Consider the following 22,720-nt stretch of genomic DNA (forward strand, 5'->3'; position numbering starts at 1 on the left):
CCCACCCTCGTCCCCGGTACTCCCTGTCTCCTATGTGTGCAAGGTGATTGGGTCACAGTGGAGGGTGGTGGTTTGCTATATCCACCAGTGGTTTCCTCCATGGATGAACTCAGGAACTGAATGTGCTGCTTGCATGTGGGGCTTGGTTGAAGGAGATGGGTTCCTGGGGTGTGACCTGGAAGAGTGTATTCTTGTCCCTCACTTCTCCCTTCTGTCTCTCTGCTCCCAGGCTACCATATGTGAGCAGCCTTTCTCTGCCATATCCTTCCATCATGTCATTTCTGCCTTTGAGCTAGCTGACCATGGACTGAGCCCACTGGAAACTACAACTCAAATGAACTCCTGCTTTAACCTGTGGGTGTCAATATCATGTCCCAGCAAAGGGAAAGTAAGTAAGGCACAATCTTTTCCACAGAGTCCAGCTGCTGGAAGGTGGTAGGGTGGACACTGCTGGTGTGCTCAACTGCTACTCAGCCTTTGCCCTCTCAGTGCTTTCCACCTCCCAACATTGGCATCTCTTTCTTCCCCAGACTTGTGAGCAAGGCCCAAAATTCACACCCTCTCCATCTCCAACAGCCCTTAACCAACAACAAATGGAATCTGGACATGCAAATGCTTGCTCCATACTCTAGGGATAAAAAATGCTGAGAGGCACGTCCTACACTGTCTTCCAGCACCCACAGCAGGGCGAGTCTCAGCCAAGCTGCCCCAAGCTTCCTTCTCTTTCTGCTTCATGCCCTGATAGATGACCTACATTTAAATCCTTGTTCAAGATCTGTGTCTGAGAAAACTGACATTCAAGCAGGCAAGAGTCATGGAAGAAGAAAGCAAGCCCAGGTTCTTGTGAGTTGATATCTCTGAGCTTCTGTTTCATCATCTTCAGTCAAGGGTCAAAATAATTCCCAACTGACTCACACATGGCCTCAACCTCAGGAATCAGCACCGTGACTTCCCTCCTTGGCCCAAGGTAAGCACTATGTTTCTTTGCTTAAGCAACTACAGTCATGTTCCAAAGGGACTTGGATGATGCAACTTTGACCCTGTTTCCTGGACCTGAACGTTAGCCCCTAGTTTAGAGACCTGGCAGTGTGTTTGTACCTCCTATCTTCTGCTGGGCTAGGCTGGAAGGACATTCTTACTCCATCTGATTTGGAGGTGGAGAGATGACAGCATCTTGAAGATTTCTGGCACAGAAATATGACTTGTAGAGCAATAAAATTCTCCAACCTTGGGAAAACTAGGCAGACAGTTGGCTGTGGTCCTTTAAGAGGGAGTTTCTATCTAAAGACTGTCCAGCTCCACACCATGAAACCACGGCACCATCTCACCACTCTTCACATGGCCTCGTCCATGGCAGGAGCATTTATCAAGGTGGAAAAATGTTTCCATAGATGGTGTGAGTGCCTGGAAAGTTCTGACCAGGGTCACTTTCTGCTCCTCCCAGGAAACATCAATGTCTCTCCTGTCTGCCAGATCTCAAATAAGGTGGAATGTACAATAAGGACAGTGATACTAGTCATCACTGATAACAACTGACAAATGTCTTATGTTCTCTATGATGCTAAATGCTATGAGGAAAATAAAACGTGAACAGAAAGTAGAAACTTATGGAATAAAAAAAAATGTGCTCATATCAGGAATTACCTTAGAGTTCCCAATAGTCATTGTGTAAAGCTTTACACCCACTGCAATGGTTGCATTCACTAATCAATTTCTGAGTTATTTTTAAGGATTTAACATTTCCTGATTTAATTTTTCATTGCGGGATAATTTGCCAGGGAACATGCCTAGGTTTTCATGTATAGTCCAAGGAGTTTTGACAAATGTGGCTCCCCACCCCGGTGACCCACAACCCATAGAGCCACAGAGCATCTCCATGACCTAGACAGGTCATTTGTGCCCTTTCCAGCCAACCAGGTGCCATGGCCCTGTGTGCCTAAGCATCTCAGTGTGTTTCCTGAGAACAATGACATTCTCATAACATAGGCACCACAAGATTGTCAAAAGATGAAAATTAGCAGGGACACCATTACTATTCATCCAGTCAACAGACATTATTCCTTTTGCTCATCATCTTACTGCTTCCCATAGGAAAGTCAAAGTAATTTTGGCCAGGATTCAACCAGGACTCATGTGGTACACACCTTGTTCTGTCTCCTCCTGCCAGGACATTTCCTTAGTCACGCATTGTGTTTGATGCCCTTGACATCTTGGAATAATACTGATTGGTTGTTTGGTAGAACACCTCAACTTTGGTTTACTTGACATGTCTTGTAATTATATTCAGGTTATGTATTTCAGACAGGACAGGTCCAGAAGTGGTGCTGTGGCTCTCCTATGGCACAATGCCCATCCTTCTTTGGGGGCACAGTGCCATATATCCCTGCCTGGTGACACTGATTGCAATACTCACTCAGGGCAGGGTCTACTAGGTTCCTCCAACGCAAAGTTACTATAGTTTCCTTTGTAATAAATTAATCTGTATTCTGCTGGATAAACTTTGAGACCATGTAAATATTCCACTCTTCAAGCATTTATCTACTAGATTTAGGATTCATTTACAGTTCTTGCTTAGAACAGTTACAATTATGTACTGCTTTCCGACAGGGAAATGTTCCAGGAAATGTGGCCTAAATGTCTGTGGGTGCAGCTCAGTGGTAAAGCACTTGCCACAAATGCATGAGGCCCTGGGTTTGATTCCCAGAACCACAAAACATTTTGTAAGAAATAAAGAAATGTGTCCTATTGTTCCTAAAGCCATGATGAACAAAGCACAAGAAAATGACACAGTCAAGTGACCTCTTAGTAAACATGGCATAGCATGGCATATTGGCTAATGGGGAACATTTTTGCAAATAGAATGAGTATACTAAAAATAGCAATAAAAGTATGGTATGGCAAATGCATAATCCAATAACATAGCCATTTATTAGCATTATCAAGTTATACATACTGTACACAACTGTATTGCTATGATTTTACATGACCAACATTGTGATAGGTTTGTTTATACCAGCATCCCCAAGAAACACACCAGCAACACGTTATGTTATATGACATCATGATGTCCATGGTGTCACCAAGTGATAGGAATTTTTCAGCTGTTATAATCCTGTGGGACCACATAAGAGATGCAGTCTATCCTCGACTGAGACGTCTGTATACAACTGCTCTAGTTTAGGTCTTCACTATCCCCTCAAAGGTCCATATGAAAGGGTTGGTCCCGAGGAGGTGCTACTGGTAGGTGGTACAGCCTTCAGAAGGCGGGGTCTAAGGAGAGGTTCCTAGGCCACTGGGGGTGTGCTCACGATGGAGTATATAGAATTTCAGTGTTTTCCTCTTTTGCTTACTGGCCATGAGGCAAGTAGTCTGCCTACCATATGTCTGAACTATGGCCATCAGCACACCACCAGAGACCTAGAAGCAGTGGGTCTGCTGAATCATGGATTGGGACCTCTTTTTCCATGAAAAAACTTCAATATTTCTCTTTATAAGAAAATCACCTCAGGTATTTTGATAGAGTGACTGAAAGCTAAGACAGGGGCATATGACTGTATTATGACAGTGGTTGCCAAATGGTAATTTTTCAAATACCATCATTTCTTCTTCTCAAAGGAATCTTCTCATTCCCTTTGTTTATTCACTCATGCCAATGTGGATGCAGACTCTGATTTCATTGTGCAAATTATAACCTGTTACCATCATTGTTTATTTGAATGTTCACGTTTCAGATTTGGCCAGTCAGAGTGCCTTCAAATTGGCCCCTGCACTTTTGACATATCAGGACTAGAAAATTCTCCTGGATGCTGAGAGATCCTGGCTCTATTTTTGTTTTAGAATAGACCAAACTCTTCTCCAATGCTCATCTTTAAATAGAGCATCACTTGGCTACACTGCTGGGTGACAGGGCCAATGGTTGTCATGGCTACTTGCTCCTGAAAGAAAGCCAAAGCCAGTGTGTCTGGGCTACAGAGAGAATGGGGAGGGACTCATCAAGCACTCAGAAGAAGGACCAATGCCGGGAGCATAGCTGAATTCAGAGGCCACTGCTGGAGATGCCAGTCAGCAAGGTAAATACAGGGCACTCAGCAGGGTCCGGAGGCAGCATCACACTGAGAGGGCTGCAAGAGGGCTTTAGACACCCAGCCAATGGCGTGTGCCAAGGAGGACTTGCTGGGTAGCCAGCAGCAGGGAAGTAAGATGACAGCAGTAGAGGACATGCAGTAGCAGGCCAGATTCCCAGGACAATCTTTTAGCTCTGCTTTTAACCCTGTCTGCCCCATTTCCTCTCTGGTCATCCCTTCTCTATCTTATAGTGCTGGCCTTTATCACCACTGATGACCAGACTGTCTCAGTAGAGACATCTGCCATTGATGGTTAAAAGAAACCCAGCATCCCTCTAGCATAAGTTTTGTTCCTCTCACTTCCACCTATTCTTTACCATAAAGTCAACTTTCATTACCATCTATTCCAAGAGCACAGAGTTTATCTTTCCAACTTTATAGTGCCATGTCCTGCAGTCTAAATAATATTTCTTTGAATTTCGTGACTTGGAACATGGAGCCTGTCACCCAGCAGATGTCCAGTGATGGCAGCGGTCGCCCACCGCTAAGGAACGTTCTGAACAGGATGAGCTTTCTCAGATGACATGGCTAACTCTCCAGTGCTGAGTGGTCTTGGGCACAGAGTTATGGAGAGTTCAGCTTTCGTCTATGATGCTTCAAAAGGCTCCTGTCAAACCTTTCATGAATCTGGCTGATTTTCATTCCTGTCTCTCCCCTTTCCCAGTAAGGGGTGACTCCCTGAGGTCGTGATGCTGAAAGTGGAGGTCACGGCTAGACCCCAAGCCTGGGTTCTATTAGAAAACCGTGCACCCCATAATCTCCCATGGACACTCACAGAGCTTCTTGCCATTTGTCCCTAGTGGGCAAAACAGAATTTAAAAAGGAACAGCAAAATCAAGCAGGGCTTTCTCTTTAGCCTATATGTTAAGAATAAAGGCTCTTTCACTTCAGTGAAATTTTCAAGCTTCAATTATCTCTTTACAAAATGATTGTCTTTTCTTCTCCCAGATTCCAGATTTCAGACTGCGGAAGAGTTCCTCTTGAAGGAGCTAATCTTTTCGTGGTAACCACTGTTCAAAAGGTCATCAGGACAGAACGCTACATAGGCAACTCTATTTCCTGCCCTTCAGCTCTCAGCTGCCCAGCATGGCAACCACTAGTTAAATGCAGCCACTGCACTTTGGATACAAATTAAATAAAGTTCAAAATGTAGTCTACCAGTTGCACCAGCCCTGTGTCAAGTGTGCAGCCGAAGAAGCAGCAGCTGGCTATTATACCAGAGTGCAGAGGACATCTGGCACAGAGAGAGAGAGAGAGAGAGAGAGAGAGAGAGAGAGAGAGAGAGAGCTTGGAGTCAGCCCCTTGGAGGCTGTCTCCATGTGTGTCCGCAGTGGTGTTGGGTGTGGGTTGTAGTGGGATGTGGGGAGTGGACGGCTGGGAGTGGGAGGTAGGAAGGGAAACCATTTAACTTTTATCTTTCTTCTACTGACCTGCTACCTTCAAGTATGTTCTGCTGCCCATTTCTTGAAAAGGAGAAGCCTTCCCTTCATTAAGAAGCACAACTGGTCATTTCTATGTTTTGCCTCACATTTAATAACATAAGTTTTAGTCTACCAAAGATCTCTATGTCCACAGATGACTGTTGGTTAGCACTGAGGACCTCAGGAAGAAAAAAGGTCAGTTCAGGTAAGGCCCCTTTGGGGGATGATGAGTTTGATTACTGCAATGGTTTGGGGGGCCAGGAAAAGGGTCCTAGGATAAGCTCTAGTGATTACAGATACACGTAGAAGTCCAAAACCTATACATGTACTCAAAGACCCCTAAATAGAGGAAGCACTCGGAAAGAACACCCTCCAGAGGCCTCCCTCCAGGATGAAAGTAATCCACTGGAGATAATCACCTGTTCACCTCTGCCACCAGCTGACAGTTGTTCTTTAAAACAGTCACCTGGGATAACTTTTAGGAACAATTAGAGAAAGACAAGTCACTGGAGGCATGAATATTCATGAGAGGCCTTGATGACTGTTTTGCCCTAATGAAGTTAATCTTCTTCTCCACTGAAAATCAGGACCTGTGCGATGAAGGAGAAAAACAGGAGAAAAACATTCTCACCCCAACCACCACCAATAACAAAAACACAAACACAAAACAAAGACCTTGTCAAAATGTATCATAACAGCTTCAAAAAGTAAGGAAAAATCACAGGGCAAGTTAATCACGAGGAGAGGGTAGGTAGAAAGATAGATTTCCTGTTTCAAGGAAGTCCCTGCCAAACCTAGAAGAGGTTAGCAAAGGGAGAGTTATTTTTAAGATCTGTAAAGTTTGAATTGGCTTAAATATAGTCCTTGCCTGAAGGCAGGGGGGAAAAAACCAGATAATAAATAATACCTGGGCCCACATGTCAGGAAAATGTCAGAAAGAAAGGAAAAAATCTTCATGTTCCCAGGACAGTGCCCTGAACCAAAAAATAGGTTCCCTGTGCTATCAATCAAGTACGAGCTTTATTCAGGCTCCAAGGGGCTGTGGGCAGCAGAGCTGGGTTGCTGCCTGTGCCGCTCTCTGTAGACAATACTTATTCATTATAGCTCTGGAAGTGAACCGCTGACATGTTCTTAATCTTATGAAGAGTGTGAGCAAAGTATAATTAGAAAAACTTCACCATTTTTATTGATCCATAGCATATAATTTAAGTAATAACTGTGCTTTTCTTAAAGCAATTTAAAAAATCGCTTACTGCCCCATTCTAGCCAGATTGCTCCCCTAACTTTCCTAAATTCCCTCCCATCTACACACCTCACTAAAGCCAGTAGAAAGAGTGCAGAATGTAGAAAAGAGGAAAGAAACTCTACAGTGCAATGCCAGCTCTGGCCAGGGACTTGTTTCCTGCGATAGCTACTGTGGGGACCTGGAAACCGAAGGTGACCAGGCTCACTCAGGGGGTCGTGAGGACTCAGATTCCAGAGGCCACCCCTACAGGTCCTGATTGCATAGGTCTAGGCAGGGTCTGGTGTATACATCACTTCCCACAAGATGCCAAGAGTGTTGCTGGCTGCTACCCTGGGACAGATCTTTGATCCCTGGTATCCCCAGATGTCAGCCTAAAAGGAGTCAAGTTGAAGGGGTGGGCAGGAATATCATGGGGCAGGGATCAAGGAGGTTCCCCAAAATGGAAATGGGGAGCCTGAGTTCACTTCATCCACAGGGCAGGGGGTAGGTTTGCTGTCATGGAAGAAGAGAGTCCAAGATGCATCAGTAAGAGACATAACGAGGTTTACTGGGCATAATGTTAAAGGTACACACTTCAGAGAATGGAATGTGGGCCCAAGGGGGAGGCAGAGGGAGACAAACAGGGAATGACAGAGGGAGAGGGAGAGGCAGAGAGGGAGGGAAATACAGGGGTCTTGTGGCCAGGGGCTGGGGCTTTGTATGTGCACTTGGTTCTCAGGATCTGCACTGTAGGATGTGGGTTCCTAGCGGGCGGACTGTGTTCAAATGTAGGTCATTCACTTGCAGTGGAAGCCGAGATCCTGTGCCCTCTCCAGAGGGAGCTTTCTTAAAGCCAGGAAGGAGGGAAAGGCACAGGCCCAGGCCCTAGGAACTCTTCAGAATGAGTTCCCTGGCAGGGTAAAAGCTGAGTAACTTTGCACCCTGCAGCTGCAGTTTTTCTTAAAATACAACTTTCAAAATATCTTTCCACCTATCATTATTTCTTTTCTCCTACAACCTTCTCCTTGCTTGCCTCTGGTGCCAAGCCTAGGGCATTCTGGGAGCTGTGGGCCCCACAGAGGAGTCTATCTGAGTGGACTCTGCACAGAGACAGGCCCTGACGGTCTCTCTCTGCTCTATGGCTGGACTTTCTCCTTTCCACTGCTTCTGGGGCTTCTCAAGTACACATCCCTGTAGCAGGCGGCTTGCAAGGTTCTTGCCCTGCAGATGACAGCACCACTCAAAGCAGCCTGGGCCTGGGTAAGTTTCCCAGGCAGCCCTGAAGCTGCTGGGGTGCAAACGGGGAAGCCTAGAACCATGTGTGGACATCAGGCCTGGCAGCAGAAGACCAAGCTCTGTTTCCCATTAGAAGTTGGGCCCCACTCGTTCAGAAGCCCATTTCCCTCCTGGCCAAAGATGGGGTCTTTGCGGTACCTCCAGCTCCCCATCCCCAAAGGCAGGGCCTGACCTCCCTACAAACAGGAAGCCACTCAGCGTCAAGCACATCTCCTGCCTCCAGCTCCTCCCCGAATGCACAGCCTCGTTACTCCCAAGAAAACAGCATCTTTGCAACTAGATCCAAAGGCCCCACTCAAGTTGCAAACTGACCCTGGAGTTGTTTTCATTCTCCAGGAACTATTTTTCCTGGCATATGTGTAACACACAAAGAAAAAAAAATCCTTGGGTTTTTTTTTTCCTAACATCCAATACAAAATAAGCGATTGTTAAGGCTCCACACAGTCTGCGTAATTCTCTCGCATGCTCTAAAAACAATGAGCCCCATGAGGGTGTGTGTTCCTTGGCCTCGGCTTGTCTCCTGGGCTGGGCCCAGTGTACTCTGTCCCTTCCTTCCACACCCGTCACACCACGCCACAGGGCGCCACAGATGGGCATCCCCTGCAGGACATCCGGGGCTCTGGGTATCCTTTCATCATGGACCTAGAGCAGAAGGAGCTGCCTTTATTCTCAAGTGGACACTTTTTTGTCCTTCTTTTTCCTGCAAATACAACAGGTTGCCAGGTCTGGATGATGGACTAAGTAAATGCATTAAGCCTCAGACATCTTACATAAAGCTCACCAGCTTCCCCAGGCAGGGACTCTGCCCTGTAACACAACTATGCTTTCGTGCCTTGGGTGGAAATGGTATAGCTTTGCCAAAGAAAGAGAAGGGCAGTGTGGTTGGAAGGACCTGGGGCCCACTGGAGGCCAGCGCTGCCCTGTGGCCCTGCGGGCCTGTGGCTCAGGCCCCCTCACCAGCCCGTGGTCCCAGGTGGAAGGAAGGGGTGGTGGAGGGTACAGAGACTGAGAGCAGCAGGATGTGCAAGTGGTCACACTTGGAAAGCTTGGGACTGGGATGACGTGTGCTGGTGTTCAAGGTGTGACACTGTTAGCGGTGGTTGCTCAAGTCCAAGTGTCCCTAGTGACACAAGGGAATCCCAGAAGTTGCACTGTTTTTGCCAAGGTCACAGCTAGTCTGTTGAGTAATTTCAACCTATATTTTTATTCTGAGGCAGATGTTAATAATTTTCAAGGAAACTTGCGACACTCAACAGCATGAGATGACAAGCTGTTTGCCCTGAGGCCCAAGGGGATTCCAGTTGGATTTATCTTTGTGCCCTCTCTTTTGGCTTTTCCAACTACTATCAGACTTAGGGGGACTTGCTAAAGTTGAAATGGTGGGCATGCAGACACAAAATTGGGTCCTCTGGGCACTTGGAGATGCCCTGATGTGTGGAGGTGTGAAAACAAGCATGGCTGCCAGTTCTAAAAGATGAACCTAAGAAGATTTACAAAGCCTAGCTAAAGCCTAAACCCCTGGCATAAAGCTGCCCAACACGACTGGGTCCAGGACAGACTCCAAACATCTCCTCCAGAAGATGATGTAGCAGGAAACATTCTCCCCTTCACAGAACTGTCATGAGGACCACGAGAAAAGAGCGGAGGCATAGACTGCCACCTGGCTGAGAACCTAGGAAGCCTGTATTTTAGGGATCAGCATTCTCATTTGTCACAGAAAAGCACCAAGCACAAACAAATGAAGTGCTATATGATCACACACCCAGCAAGTAGTCAATCTCAAATTCAAATTCAGGTGATTCTAACTAGGGAGCCCTTTGTTTAAACCATAGAATGACACATTTCAAATGCCCAGAAAATGTGAAGCCATGTGACAGGTAAGGTGATGTGAGGATCCATCGCCTAGAAATGCTAATTGAAATGACATCTCTGCATTACCAGGGTATGCAAGATTTTCCTTAAATGGGATTTTTCTGGTATCTAAAACTTAGCCCTAATTAACAATGAACTTTTTTTAATGCAGAGGTTTTTAATGGAAAATTTCCAAAAGTAATTATGCTCTTCTCTTGCTGTTTGCAGTACACATAGACCAGAATGTAAAATCTCTCAAAATAACCCAGGACATTCATGAGTAGCATGTATGAGAATGGCATACAAGTGGGTGCTGGCCTCAGTCTGTGATGTGAGTAACACAGCCCCAAATGGCTGAACTCATTAGCTTTCCCAGCCTACCTTTTTTTTCTACAATATTTTATTGGGAAAATGTTCAAGTATGCAGAGAAAATGAAAGAATGTTACTCACTTCCTATTTCTACCATGACATTGTAAAACACTTGTTTTATCATATACCTATCCATCTATGCACCCATCAATCTATCTTTTAAAATGCATTTAACAGTACATTGCAGATATCAGCAATGTCCTTAAATATCTTAACATGCATCACACATCAATCTGTTTATCATATTTTTCTGTTGAGATATGATTTTAAAACATACAATGACATTTAGGCACTTAAAGTGACATTCCCTGAGTTTTACAAATGGAGACCTTAGTAACAAAACCCCTATCAAGATGCAGACCATTATCATACCTAGAAAGTCCAGTCTGCCTCTTCTAGTCAATCCTATTCTTCCTCCCTAACCCTGGGGAACTCCCTGTTGCCTCACTGTAGTCAACTGTCATTTTCCAAGAGTAACAGTGTTTCTATTCTGTAACCTCATTTTATCTATAATTATCTGGGTGGGATCATGGGAGCGATTCTGAAGCCATTTCAAGGAAGTGTGTGGGTCTCAGGGTGGCCTTCACTACAACAAGGATTTGGGAGCTTCTAAAATAGCCAGCAGCCTGATTTCCATATAAATGGAATGCTGCTGGATTGTTACAAAGCTTGACCAGTTATCTCTCTGCAAGCGAAATCCAGGGCTAATCTGCAAAAGAACAGAATTTCTATAAGGGAGACAAAAATTCAGAAGGGGTCTGAGGAACTGGATTTGGGAGGAGGATAAATGCTCACAGGCTGCCATGTCAAGACACTGCATGTCGAAGTGCTGGGACAGTCCCACGTTCTGAGGTTAACCATCTACTTGTTAAGATACTGAAGCATTTGCATAGGTGGTTCAGATGTGCAATTTGCCTGTTGAGACAGCTGCATTGTCAGATTCTGAGATACTCATAGGTTCAGATGTCGAAGGTATGACATTTACATATTAATGTGATAAGATATTCACAAGTTACGATACTGGGACATTTGCAAATTAAAATTCTGTGATACAGGCTCAGATGCAGAGCCATTCAGTTCAAATGTTGAGAATTTTCCATGTTGACTGTCAAGACACTCACATGTTATGATGTTAAGATCTTCTCACTCATACATTTGGTTTCAAATATCAGATGATTGTAGCCAGATCCCAGATAGGGACACTAGCTCCATCCATCTCAGCACTATCTGTCCAATTCTTCCATGCCCTTTTCCTGAAGGGAATGTGTTAACACCACCTTGGGGTGCTCCATGGACAGTTTCCATCCCTGGCTTAGCTTCCTTCATCTTTCTGCCTGACGATGCGCTATGGTCACACATGAGTACTTGACTTCTAAAATGCTAGGGAGGCCCCACCTTCAGAGTCACCATCAACCCCACCCTCTCTCCTTTTGGGGGCTCAATGATGAGGGTTGCATGCTGCCTTCCAGAGCCCAGGCATGGTACCCAGATCAGAAATGTGTGGCTAATCTCAGACATCCAGCAGGACCTGACCTATGCTGCCACCTTGAAGTCACATCTTACCTCTAATCCATCACCTGCCTTACCCTAAGGCATTAGTGCTCACAGTCCTTGGTCTGGATTATTATGGGAAATGCTAAATAAAACAGTCACATCTTGTTATGACTTTTGTCTAGATGTCCCCTAAAGCCTCATGCAGTCATAGATGGGGTTTTTCAGAGGTGGCTGGATCTAGAGCTTAGGGTTTATTCATGGTATAATGTTAGGGCTAAGCATGCTAGGATTAAGGATGTGAGCACTATCTGCCCCAAGGGCAGGTAGCCTGGGTACAACATAAGGTACAGAAAGAGGCTTGCTGCTCATCACTTGCTTACTTTGCTACCTTCTGCCCACCATAAACTGTTTCTCCTCTGTGATGCTGCTCTGCAATGCCTTGGAGCTAGTCAATTACAGCCTGAAACCTCTACTAACTGTGAGCTAAGTAAACCTTTCCTTTTTCAACTTTGAGTGTCTGATATGTTGTCTCAGCAACAAGAAAAAGTAACTCGATGCAACTAGAACTTTTGAAGCAATGCAAGTGAAAAACTGATGATGCACTTGCAGCAGGAAGGAGAGCAGCTGAGTTGGCTGTGCTAGAGGGCACCTGTGCCTGAGATGGACCTGTAGTGGCGGTAACTGAACTAAAAAGTGATATGGAGCAGACAGCTACCAAAACTTAACATCAAAATAATTAGCGAGACCATTTGGCAAAATCAACTGTTATTTCTAGAACAAATGACTACAAGCTGCATGCTTGAAAATAACAGAAATCTCCCTTCTCACATTTGGGGGCCTGAAGTCCAAACTCAGGTGCCTATTGGGCCAACGCCCTCCAGGGATGAGGAGGAGGACCGGTTCTAGGCCTTTTGCACTCTTGCAGTTGGGGTGCATCCCTCAGCCTGTGGTTGCCTCGCTCCAGTTTCTGCCTCTTTTCCTCCCTAATCTCTCTCTGCTTCTCTCCTAGGGCTTTGGGAGGAACTAGAGGGCCCAGCAGACAATCATCTCAAAATTCTTGAGCACATCTGCAAAATGACTTAGCATAATAAAACTGCCATGTGAAGCACTACTGACAGGGTCCAGGGATTACAGACTGATATCTTGGGGAGGAGGTACTATTTGTTTCACTACAACCAATCAGCAAGGGAATGCACGTGAAACCCACATCAAAATACCATTGCACATGATCAGCCTGCGGGTAGTCAGAAGTTTGACTACGCCAAGTGGCGAGTACAAGGTGGAGCCACAGGGACTCACACCTCCTGCTGATTACGCTGTAAATCATCCAATGTAACCAAGCTGTTTGGTAAAATCTGTGAAAACTAAGAATGACATAACTTAAAATGCAGCCATTCCACTGCTAGAGAATTGCCCCTAATCAGGAATCACCAAAAAAATAACCACTGCAGCACTGTCATGTTGAAAAACCAAAACCAATTATATATCCTGCTAATTCTTTTAATTTTTCCCCTTAATTAAAACAAACATAAGAAATAACTAAATAATTTTTTTAAAGAATAAGGGAGAGATTGAGATAAAACAGGACATAACAATATAACAATACAGGTCAAAGCATGACTGTTTCAGCAACCTAGTGCTTCACCACCAAATAACCCGACTTAATAGTAATTACCATAGTGTCTGTCTTTTTCCTTGAAATATTTGAATAAAACTTCATATACTATAGCTTCAAACATTTCCATATCAAGAAGCCCAGAATAAAGCCTTTCCAATTAATAAGTGAAAACTTTATAAGGCTTCAAGGCCACATAATGGGGAATCATGATTACCACATATTTTTATATATTTGAATCATTAGCAGGATATATAATAGTAACTTTTTTTGATTTCCTATTAACTTGTTTTGAAGTCCTGTAATGCTCCCACCATCTTGTTTTGACTGATTAGACTCTGTTCCATTCTGTATGACAGTATCAAGTTTGAGGGTATAGGCAACTACTTTGAAGGCAATAAGATTCACTAAGATGCCCATTCTGGTTTGACTATTGTCTCCTATGGAAGTCCTGTAATGTTTACAATGCCTAAGTTTTATTGGTCTTGTTCTCTACTGTTTTGTTCAACTTTATAATATCTAATGAGATAGACAATTCTTTTTAAGGAAACAAGAGACATCGTTGATAACCATTGTTGATAACCTTGTACTCTGTTTTACATCATGTGCTATGTCTATCCTTGGTTTTGACTGACAGCTTTGTTTTGCCATATTTGAGTTTATTCTCTCCCCCCCAAAAAAGTAATAAGAACTAAGGAGTAATAAAACCCAAAATGTGTAAATTTTGTTGTAAAAAAGAGAGGGAAAAAAAAGAACTCTAAAGGATACAACAGCAAATGTGTTTAGGGGTGTTAAATAACTGACCATATTAATGTTTTTGGTTGGATCATTGAACACAACTGTTTGCAGTCTCACTGTTTGAATGTCCACTTTGTATTCTTTGATACTGTGATTTGAGCAACTATTTCTAAGATGATAATATATAATCTATTAACTGGTGATTTCTTACTGTTTTTTTTTTTTTTTTGTAGTTCTGTATTACGTGTACCCTTACACTGCTTTGTTTTGTTTTGTGTTTTTCTCTTTTTCCTTTTAAATAAAATTAAAAAAAAAAGAAAAACCAAAAACAACCAAATGTCCATGAATAAGGAAACATCTAACCAAAATGCCCAATAGTCATGTGTCAGGATACTGGGCGGCACTGGAGATAAATGAGCTAGAGCCCCATGCATGGCCACAGCGGGACCTCACACACAACGTCCAGGGAGAAACGTGTAGACTGACACATGCAGCAGACAATTGGTGGTGTTTTGGGGTATATATATGAGTAGCAAAAGCATAAGCTATGTATAGAAATCACAAACACCCAATTATAGATAGAGGTCAGCCCTTAGAGGTCAGGAAAAGGATGCAATTGTAAGCAGTGAACAGGCCATGGGGATTTCTGTGTTGGGTGGTTGTTGGGTGCATGGATATGCTTGACACTGTTCCTCATATGCTTCTATATCTGAAATATTTTGTCACAATTTTTGTAATGTAGGAGGTGTTATATGCTTTTGGTGAGGAAATGACAGATGATTCTTCTTACTGGAAATGCCAAGTGGGTATGAGTTTGTTCTTAACCCAGGGGTTCCTAACCTGAGATCTACAGGCCCTTAAAGTATCTATGAATAAAATTTAAGGGGTTCTATGAGGTTGGATGATTCAATATATTTTTAAAAAATATCTTCTACCTGAAATGTAGCATTTCTTTCTAGTGTGAATGTAAGCAATACAGCACATAGTACTAACAACAGTCATGACTTATCATCAATAGCGTTTGGGTATTTTACAAGAATATTGCAGTGTGGCAGGCATCTCAAAAGAGCAAATATGCTCACCAACAATTCAATATGACAGTAAGGCTATCCAGAACTCACTAGCAAATATGTTAATAAAGAAGTGCATAGATTATTCTACCACAAGGTTGTTTATGCACTATACTGATAACTGAATTTCAGAAATACCTAGTGTTGTTCTGTGTATTTAAATCATTTTTTCACTGTGCTGTCATGGAAAAAAGACAGGGGTCTAGTATTTCCCAGAAGTTGGGGCAGTAGCTACTGAAAGTCTGGGGATGCCACAGCCTTAGGAATAAAAACCAAATCTCAGCTCCAGGAGGAGAGGATATTGCTCTTGTTCATCCCAGCAGACATAGGGTGTGGAGCCCAGGAATTAAGATGAGCTAGTTTGGAAGGTGTTGTCTTCTTTATCCCATCATCTTTGCTCTGCCTTGCTTTCCCGGATTTTAATCAGGGGATAGCTTGCAAAGTGTTCTGAACTCTGAATTTAACACAAGAACCGCACTGCGGGGTGAAGTCCCCCAGCCGCCTCTGAGCAGCACAGGAACTGTGGTGAAGGAAGGCTGAGCTTGAAAGTCAGTGATTAGAACCACATGCAGCTTCCTGCCTCGAGGTCTGAAAGATGTCCTGCTTCTGCCCAGCCTGGGTGTGGCAGGCCAGCCTTGGAAGTCTGACCAGGGTCACAGGATGCCAAGACTAAAAGAGGACACGGTTGCATCCTACAGAAGCAGCCTTATCTGCAAATGCAGTGCAGCCCCACCAAAAAGGGAGCTGGAGTTGGCCCTTCTGCCCTGCTCAGAGCTGCTGGGGCGGGGGGGGGGGGTGTTTATCCCTTGCTGCAGCCCATGACAACCTTGAGGGTGTGCTGGCAAGAGCCTGGCACATAGGAGCCCCTAGGCATGCGTTCACACCTATCATTCAGATTATTTCAGAAAAACTGAAACTTAGTTAACCTTCCTTAAAGAATCCATTGGCATTATTTTCAATATCATCATAAACAACGTACTTAATGCAAATATTTCTTCTATGAGAAAAATAACTGAAATACTAAAAAAAATGCTTTCTTTCTTTTCTTTCCTTTTCTCTTTCTCCCTTTTTCTCTCTCTCTCTCTGTCTGCCTCTCCCTCCCTCCCTTCCTCCTACCCTCCTTTTCTCTTTCTCTCTCCCTACTTGTTTATTTATGTATGGTGCTGGGGGTGGAACCTAGGGCCTCACAAATGCTAGCCAAGCACTCTACCACTGAGTCACATCCCAAACCCCTATTAGTTATTTTGTATGTCCACCATCCACTGGACACACACTGTGTGCTAACTATACTTGTGTTTTTGAAAAATCAACTTTACTGAGCCTTAATTTATGTAAACTGCAGCCATTAAAGTGTATAACTCTATCACCCCAGAAGTCTCCTGATGCACTTTTGAGACCCTTTTCCTCACGGGAGGCCTTGTAGTCATGAATCTACTCTCTGCTCTTAGGCTTGGTTTGCATTTTCTAGACTTGCACACAGAAAAAGTCATGCAGAGGTAATTTGTGTCTGTCTTCTTTCACCTCACATCCCATTTTTGAGATCTTCACATGTTTCAGGGGTTCACTGCTTTAGTGGCTGGGTAGCATTCCACTGCATGGATGTATTCTTTTTATTTATGCATTGACCAGGTGATAGATATCTGGGGTTTTTCCAGTTTGAAAATACTCTGAGCAAAACTGTAATGTAGATTCATGTGTGTATTTTCTTTTAAATTTAGTTTCTTTTTTAAAAAGCAAGGTCTTGCTCTACTGCCCAGATTGGCCTTGAACTCTTGAGCTCATGCCATTTTCCTGTTTTAGCCTCTTGAGTAAGGGTCCCTGCTACTACACCTGGCTCATGTCCATATGTTTTTGTAACCATATGTTTTTTTTTTTTTTGGCTAACTCTTATCAGCATACTGGTTGAATCAGATAATAAGTGCACATTTTGTCTTTTAAGAAAATCTTAATTAGTGTTGAAAGTGGCTGCACCAATTCAAAGTCCCATCTGCTAGATATGCCAGTCCTAGTTGTTCTTTGTTCTTATCAACATTTGGTATTACCTGTTTTAAATTTGAGCCACACTAGTGAGTGTGCAGTAGTAGTTCATGATAGTTTTAAGTCTAATTCCCTGTGAATTGATGACACTGATCATCCTTTTGTAAGATTACCAGCTCGTGTATTTTTATTACTCTGGTTAAGGTGATAAAACCTTCCTGCAGAGGGAAGAAACTTGTTTTTTTCTCTTTCTTCTTCAACCTTTCTGTGTTTAAGCAGTTTGTAAGATGCAAACCCTTTATGGACAAGGATTATATCTTAACAATCTGGATCGTTGACACAGTATGCAACACATGGTAGGTATTCAATTAAACTCTGCTGGAAAAAATGAGCAGACCAATTCAAGTTAATTCTAGGACGTAATCTAATAACATTCTTGGGACCTACTAAATTAGAAGGCTAAGCTGTCGGTTTCTCAAGGCTGAAGGGCCCAAGACCACTAATTTTTTCAATTGCTGTGATTAAGCTGTCTCTCCCTTCACATCAGATCTCCAGGCGCCCCTGCCTGCAGATGACCTACCTTCCAAACTGGGCATCTGAATCTACTGTGAACTTGCAAGAAGCTGGAACAGAAGTTGTCTGACTTCTAAACTCTCAACATAGCAGCAAATGGGCCTGAGTGAGGGCCTTAGGGCTCTATATGAGTGTAAAGGAGATTTCTATATGATGACTCTTCACCACCAAGAGCTGAGGACACCATGTGGAAACGGTGGTCTCAAACTAGGAAGTAACTTAACAATGAGGTTCAATGCAGACTCAAGGCTTTGTACAGAGAAACAAAGACAGTGAGATCTGTAATGTCAGCACTCTGCGAAGGTGAAGCAGGAGGAACACAAGTTCAGTTCCAGCCTGGGCCAGCTCAGCGAATTTAGACACACCATCTCAAAAGAAACTTTATTCTATGCCCAGCATAAAAGAAAGAAAGAAAGAAAGAAAGAAAGAAAGAATCTGGGTCCGAGTTTGGACTTGACTTATGACTTCTCAGATCTTCGAAAGCTCGTGAGTCTGCTGAGGTTCAGAATCCCCACTTGAAAACTTGAGAAACACACTAGGGCTCCAGCTCAATAGTAGAGCATTTGTCTGGAAGGCACAAGACCCTAGGTTTGATCCCTTGAACCACAAAATAATTTTAAAAATCAGAAAAAATAATGCCATCTACATGGGCTCTTCTAAGAATTAAATGAGAAGATGGAGGTAGAAGCTCTCCACACAATGCCACTCACTGCAATCTTTAATCAGTACCAGTTTCTTCTGCCCTGAGCAAGGGGCAGCTGGTGCCACTGGTGCTAGCCTGGGACTCTTTCAGTGGCTGGTACTGTCCTGTAACTGCTATTAGAGCTACGGCAAAATTCACACCTTCTCTGTGCCTTCATTTCTGCAGCCTCCTCCCCACCAGCAGACTATGCTCCAGGGTGCCCAGTGACTGATAAGTATAAACATAGAAACTAGGGCCCTTGACTCAAGAAGGTTGACTCAGGGTATGATTTAAGCTACAGAGCTCACCCTGCCTGCAATAGATCGTGCCAAGGTCAGGCCTGTCCTGCCTGACATAGCACCTTCCTCTTTTGGCCCCTTTCCTATCCTATTCTGATTCTCTTATTATGTCACAGGTCTCTCCTGACAGCTCTTCCTCATAAATGCTCTGGAAGGCCTGTCTCGGGCTCTGCATTTAGGAATTCTACTTAGGACACCATTTTCTTCTTGGTGTACTAATGACATCAAGGAAACTAGTTTTGAAAGCCATGACCTCTGACCATTAGACATGTGCAAGAGACACAGATGAAGTTTTTCATACATCTAATACTTTCTTGAACTCATGGCGTCTCCAGGTAGTACTGTGTTTAGTCTACCTCAAATCAAACACCTAGGGGAATCCGAGGTAACCAAACACTTCCCAAGATCTTGGAAAGGATGTACAGATAAGAGTCACACAAAGTGCAATCTCCAGCCTGTGGATCAATGGTATAAAGATGGTACGGTATAGATGGTATAACGCAGTCACCCTAAGAAAGAAATTTTAGAGGAGGCTGGGATTCACAAATGACAATGTCATTTGCTGCTGTCATACACATGAGGGATAATGAGATGCTTAATCACTTCTATAGTGACACAACAAACATGGAAGAAGTTCTCTAAGTTGATGCTCATGCCTGGACATAAGGGGAAAGGGGAAGGAGAAGTGAGCCAGGGATAAAGAGCCAGGAAGTCACAGGAAGGAGGTTCTGTTCCATCACACATCCTGTCTTCAGAAAACACAGCTGGCCATGACTCTGTCCCACCAGTAGAGCGGAGGTGAGACAGAGGGGAACTCTGAGCTTCCACTCCAGGAGAAATGATCCCCCATTTGGGTGTCTGAAAGGATAAAGGATAAAGGCTCGTGGGGGTGAAGATGGCAGCAGTGGGTGGCTCCTGATGGCTACCACATCCAGGTTCCTGGAGAGGCCCAGGCTGAGGTGTCAGCGTGTGGAGACATCTCTTCCCACCCCAAGAGACTCCCTGGAGGCCAAGGCTGACCTGAGCACAAGACTGCCATACACTAGAACATTCACAGCCAATGGGCAAGGTCTCAGGGTGCTGGATCATGCAGAAAGTGGGTGGCGTCAATCCTGAGACCATGAAGTAAAGTTAAATAAGACAAAGAAAGTTAAATATTGCATAGTTTTTACATGAGAAACTCAAATACATAGACAGTAGGAAACAAGGAGGCAGAATTGTTGAGATGGGGAAGAAATCAGGAGAAGAGGAGAGGAGAAGGTGGGCATAAAGGGTTAGAAAATGAGAAAGATACGACACATACTTGTACAACTTTACCAAAACAAATGTAAGCATGAGGTACCACAAACATACACTAATCCACAAAAACCATAGGAAGAGATAGAGGACAAGAAATTCACCTGTATCTGTTGGTAAATGTCTAAAATTCTAATAGGGACCTGGGCAGGGTGAGTGGAAAACCCAGCCTGTGGTCCTCCTCTTTCTTGGAATTCTCTTAAGTGGATGGGAAACAGAACCATCTACACTTCCAACTGAACCACAGAACTCAAGAAGTCCAAGAAACTTCCTGTCTTCTGGAGTAATCATTCATCCTCATCTTACAACAAAGGACAAATGAGAACAGCGTATCAAGTATCTGCCTCAGTTGGACTTCCCAATTTAATCAACAGTTTCATCCTCTACATTAGTATCCAGCAGTTGACAATGTTTCCCTGGAGCTCATAGATGAGGAGGATGCTGTGATTGATTACTGATGTCTGGTAGGTGTACAGGAGAGGAAATAACAGCACAGGTGCCACCTATTTGTCACCTTTCTTGTTTGTTTAGAAACTTCTAATGATTTCAAAACTAAACAATGAAATTATGAGTATATGCATTTTTTTAAAAACTCAACATTTTCTAAATACAGTAGCAAACATCATAGTGCTGAATAGAAAGACAGAAAGAAAAGAATGAAAAAGAAGGACAAGAACGCCAGGGAATTAAGGAATGAAAAATACGAGCCAATTCAGACAGAAATAAATCTGAAAAAGTAATTTTTCATGGTAACTGATCTCCTCCACCAAATTCTATTTTAATCACATACTCCTTTTTCTTTCTTTCTTTTTTTTTTTACAACTGCAGGACAAAATGAAATTTCACATTAAAAAAGTATTTCACATTTTTCATTTATAAACTCCCCAGCTATGAATTCATTCCTAATAAATAGCAGAGCAGTTTACTCTCAGTAATCCCTGGCTTAAAGCAGTGCAGCTACAGCCAAGAGCTCTGGGCACCATTCTTCCAGAGCTCCTATAGCCTGCCAGTCAGGCCCAAGTACTCCAGGCCTGTTCCTTATCCTGCCAGGTCTCAAGCTGAATACACCTTTTACAAGAATGAGACCATCCTTCCAGCTGAGCACTTAAGGATGTTGCCGCAGGTGGTAAACCGTGTGGCCAAAACACCAGCCAGAGCTAATCAGAGGATGAAGAAACCAAAGAAGCCAGAATGCAAGCAATGAAGATGAATAGGAAGTCTAACCATCTCTAAGTGGGTTCTCCAAGGCAGGAGTTAGGTTTAAGGCAAGTCATCACTGGGGAATGAAGGGGACACAGCCGAGGCTGAGTTACCATGCTAAGAGGCCAGTGGCTGCTATGAACAACAAGGGTTGCCAGGAAACTGCAGAAATCCCAGAGCCATTCTGCCCAATGCGGTGAACCAGCCTTGTTCGTGGGCAATCCAAAGAGGTGCCCATCTCCTGGAAGCTTCTGGACTGCTTTGTGGGACAGCATTGAGGTCTTCCCTGAATTTGCAGAGCTCCTCAGCTCTTAGGCAAAGGCATCCAGGCCTAGGCACTGGTAAGAATGGCTGACAAGTAATAAGGCTTGCAGGATGGAAGCCGGGCAGGAACAGTGTCTAGCACACAGCCCAAGTCCATTAGATGGGGACACACAACCAGTGTGGCCAAATGCAGGTTGAAGGCACAGACCTGCACTTGCTGCTGGGAGAGAGACATCACCAAGGCTTCTCTCTGTAGTGTCAACGAAGGAGCACCAGCTCTATGTGAGGGTCATTTGGGAAAGAACTCAAAAAGTGACTTTAGAAATTGTTTCTTGGAAAGAGAGTTTCTACCATTCGCCATATGTACACTGCTCACCAAGGCTCTGCATAGAAGACAGCACCAGGGCACTTGTCCCTAAAGGAAGAAGAGAGGCTAGCAAACATACACAGACTTCTTCCAAACTAGGCATGGCCTGGGAGCAGAACCTACAACATGAGGACATTTCCCTGGTGGGGTGATCCTGGAGGACTTCCTTGAGGAAGTTATCATGGGGAAGTATGCCACACAATGGTGGAGAATTTGATCAGGCCAGAGAGGACACGCGATAATTCTACAAGTGCAGAAGTGAGAGAAGACCTAGCATTTCCGTGGGACCCAGGAGTTTGCACGTCCTAGGCAGTGGAGGTGCTAAGCTGACCCAGGCAGGCTGGGGACTAGGGTACTGAACAGAGGAGCTGGTCTCCACTGAGGAGGCAGACATCTGACTCTGTACAGACTCCTGACTGATGCCTAGCAACCTATGGTTTCCAGGCACCGATGGCCAGAACTGGGGGTGACTAGGAAGGAGAAGGTGCTCCGAGAGACAGAAAGGGTGGATGGCAGGAGAGACAGCATGTTCTGTGCGTTGTGTCCAACAGCAGAGGTTGCTGCAATTATGCAAGTGTTTTGTGTCCGCAGTGTCCAGCACGATGCCTGCTCACCTCCAGAGAAGGAGGCGTCACTCTGCCAAGCACCGCTGCACCTGTGGGAGAAGCCATCTGTGGTGCTAAAATGAGGGCCCTCAGGAGCTTCCATCATCCGGGAATTCCCAGCAGTCTGCCTCGAAGAGAGAGCGGGCCCTCCTCCCGAGGCCCAGCTGAAGTGTGAAGTTCCTTTTGCCAGCCCATAAAGAATGCTCGGAGTGCCACAAAGTGAAACTCCATCCCCACGTTGGGGAGTGCTTGG

The 22,720-nt window shown here is 44.2% G+C and overlaps 1 protein-coding gene across 1 annotated transcript in view; it reads right to left on the reverse strand.

Annotated features, from left to right (window-relative positions):
• Slc24a3 (solute carrier family 24 member 3) overlaps window positions 1-22,720 on the reverse strand; it is a 438,881-nt gene that overhangs the window by 297,916 nt on the left and 118,245 nt on the right. The window lies entirely within an intron of this gene.

Source organism: Cavia porcellus, unplaced genomic scaffold, assembly GCF_034190915.1.
Source record: "Cavia porcellus strain 051 isolate PalLab524CR breed Dunkin Hartley unplaced genomic scaffold, mCavPor4.1 scaffold_5, whole genome shotgun sequence".
NCBI lineage: Eukaryota > Metazoa > Chordata > Mammalia > Rodentia > Caviidae > Cavia > Cavia porcellus.